This window comes from Sus scrofa, chromosome 14 (assembly GCF_000003025.6).
Source record: "Sus scrofa isolate TJ Tabasco breed Duroc chromosome 14, Sscrofa11.1, whole genome shotgun sequence".
In the NCBI taxonomy this organism is placed as follows: Eukaryota; Metazoa; Chordata; class Mammalia; order Artiodactyla; family Suidae; genus Sus; species Sus scrofa.
Genome location: NC_010456.5, coordinates 23,420,047 through 23,423,692, shown reverse-complemented (window position 1 = coordinate 23,423,692; position 3,646 = coordinate 23,420,047).

Below are 3,646 nucleotides of genomic sequence, written 5' to 3'. Positions count from 1 at the left end.
GTTGGTGTTACTGATGGTTTGTCACTGTCGTTCTCCCGTGACCATCTTTGTCAGCACCCCCCACATGTCCTGCAGCAGTACCTGGAGGTTGGAGGTCAGGATCAACGAGCCTGGGGATGCACCGAGCTCTAGACCTCAACAGCAGCCACACCATTTCCATCCCCACCCACACTGTGGGAAAATGCAAGGCGATACTTGCTGTGGTTTTGATTTGCACGTGTGTGGTGGTTGGTGGCTGAGTCTTTTTACAGGTTTGGTGGCAATTTCTAGGTTTTGAAGAGATGGCTCTTCAAGTCCTTTGGGCCATTTTTGAGTCAAATGGTTTCTCTATTTGTTGTTGAGAGATAGGATTTGCATTTTTTCAGCTTCATATTGTTGTAATAGGTTAAATATGTCTCATCAAGTTACCCAAAGGGCTAACAGCAGTGTGAAACGGAAGTTCACGGAGGGGTAGCCTTAGAGGAAGTTGAAGGTGGAGGCCTCGAAAGGCTAGGTCGCAGCAGGGCTGTGTCAGTCTGGCTTCCTGGATCCTCAGACAGGAAGGGCCCTGCCCTGTGGAGCTTGGGGGCTGGGGATGCAGCCCCTTCCGCCCTGTGGGGCTCCTGGTGTGTTAGCAACAGAAGTGCCAAAAGAGGATTAATTATTTAAGACACAGCATTTTGTTAAATTAATAGACTTCAGGAGTTCCCTGGTGGTGCAGTGGGTTAAGGGTCCACCATTGTCACTGCTGTGGTATGGATTCTGTTCCTAGTCTGGGAACTTCTGCATGAAAAACAAATAGACCTTCTTTCTCCCTCCCTCCCTTCCTTCCTTTCTTCCCCCACAGAATATGGAAGTTCCCAGACCAGGGATCCAACGGGAGCTGCAACTGCCAGCCTGCACTACAGGCACAGCAATGCAGGATCCAAGCTGCATCTGTGACCTACACCACAGCTCACAGCAACGCCAGATCCTTAACCCACTGAGCAAGGCCAGGGATTGAACCTGCGTCCTTACAGACAGTACTTTGGGTTCTTAACCCACTGAGACATAATGGGAACTCCTAGACTTCATTTCTTTTTGTTTTTTATTTTTTGGGTTTTTTTTTTTTTTTTTTTTTTTTGCTTTTTTTTTAGGGCTGAACCCTTGGCATACGGAAATTCCCAGGCTAGGGTTCGAATCACAGCTATAGCTGCTGGCCTATGCCACAGCCACAGCAATGCAAGATCTGAGCCACATCTGCAAACTACACCACAGCTCATGGCAATGCTGGATCCCTGACCCACTGATTGAGGCCAGGGATTGAATCCACATTCTCATGGATACAAGTCAGATTCGTAGATTTGTTTCCGCTGAAGGATACTAGTCAGATTCGTGGATTCGTTTCCACTGAGTCACAATGGGAACTCCCTAGACTTCATTTCTTAGAGCAATTTTAAATTTACAGAAAAATTGTGCAAAAAGTTCAGTGTTCCCATATACTCTCTTCCCAGCTGCTGCTGCCTATTCACCTCTCCTGTTAACACCCCATGTGTGGGATTCATTGTTACAGCTGATGAACCTACACTGATACCGATACTGCGCAGTCCATGTTTTATGTTAGGATTCACTCTTGGTGCACACATATAATGACATACACAATTTACAGAGTTGTTTTACTGCCCTGAAACTCCTCTGTGCTCTGTGTCCAATCCCTCGACTTCAACCCCTGTCCCTTTACTGTCTCCAAAATTTCACCTCTTCCAAGAGGTCATGGAGTTGGCACCCTATGGTGTGTGGCCTTTTCAGATTGTCTGCTTCCACATCTTCATGGCTTGATGGTCTGTTTTTTTGTTTTTGTTTTTGTTTTTTTTGTCTTTTTGCTATTTCTTTGGGCCACTCTCGCAGAATATGGAGGTTCCCAGGCTAGGGGTTGAATCGGAGCTGTAGCCACTGGCCTACGCCAGAGCCACAGCAACGCGGGATCCGAGCCGTGTCTGCAGCCTACACCACAGCTCACGGCAACGCCGGATCGTTAACCCACTGAGCAAGGGCAGGGACCGAACCCGCAACCTCATAGTTCTTAGTCGGATTCGTTAACCACTACGCCACGACGGGAACTCCTGTTTTTGGTTTTTTTTTTTTTTTTTTTTTTCAGTCCTGAATGATGCTTCTGTTTGCATGTACCTAAGTTTATCCATTCATCTACTGAAGGATGTCTTCTTGCATCCAGGTTTTGGTATTTTTGAGTAAAGCTGCCATAAATACCCCTATGCCAGGGGGCCCAGGAGGGCTGGCTGGGCCTGGGGGTGCAGTGAGCACCTGGGGGTTTCAGGTGGCTCCCACCTGTCTTTCTGGGAACCTTGTCTCCTGCGCGCTGCCAGCAAGCCCACGCTCACAGGATGGGGTGGGGTGGAGGGCGGTCCGAGACCCAGCTCTAGTGCCTGTCCCACTTCAAACTGGGCACCTGTCCCAACCTCACAGGGCTCAGTTTACCCTCTGTAGATCAGAGATGCAGGATCACCCACTGCCACAGCTGGTGGATCTAGAGAGGGAGCAGGCATGCTCAGCGCCTGCCACAGCTGGTGTGCTGGAAGCTGCCTCGGTGGTCTTTTCCTTTCATTCTCTCACCTGATGCAGGAATTCTAACCTTCCAGGATGCTTACCTTCCTGCCCGCCCCGCTCCTAACAGGACCTTGGAACCGGGTTCCCACCTCCATCCTCCCACCTGCTGGCCCGGGGCCTTGCTCCTGTGACTGACCACACCTGGCCTGGGTTTTTGCTCCAGCTCTGTGAACTTCCTGGTTCACCTGGCAGGGGAGAGACTGTCCTTTCCAGGGCACAACCCAAATCTCATCGAGTCCCAAAGGTTCTTCTTCACTGCTCTAATTCCTCTGCCATCTCCAGCAGTCAGAGGTGCCCAGGTGGTGCACTCACAAGGACCTGGGGTTCTGCGTCCAACTCTGTGGGCCAGAGCAGGGCCTGGGCATCCAGAGATTCAAGGGCTGAGGGCCAGGAAGGAGTGTCCCCTGACGAATCTCTATGGTTAAGGGGTAGGGGGTGCTCTCTGTGATGGTGGGGTGCCGTGTGTGAAGACGAGGTGACCCACTGCTTCCTAAGGCTGTTCAACCACCTGAATCCCCATATCACAGGCGACCTTGGCTTTTCCTCAATCCCAGAACCCTTCTGCAGAGGGATGAGCTGTCCTGGGGGGCTGTTTGGCCCAGGTGAGCTGTCCCTCCTACCTGCTTGAGCTCTTTTCCAACTAGGCCTGACTTGTGAGTTCAGAGAAGGCTGAGTAGAGTTTGGTCCAGGAGAGAATCTTTGTCAGCAACCACTGATCCACTTTCTTTCCTGTGGATTGCTTGTTCTGGACATTTCTTACACAATGGACCTATGAACAAGGCAGGGGTTGGGGGTGCAGACCCCCTATGCAGTTGAAAATCCACAAATAACATTAAAGTTACCTTTACCCATTCGTAATTATACAGCTGTAGACTCAACCATTGGCAGGTCCAGGTGTGCTGCGGTTCACATTCAGTGAAAACAATTCTTACATAGGATGGATCCACACATTCGAACCTGTGTTCAAGGGTCAACTGTAAACAGAATCATACACACTTGTGGCCTTGTACATCTGGCTTTTTTTACTGAATGTGTTTTCAAGGTTCACTTCTGGTCAAAGCAT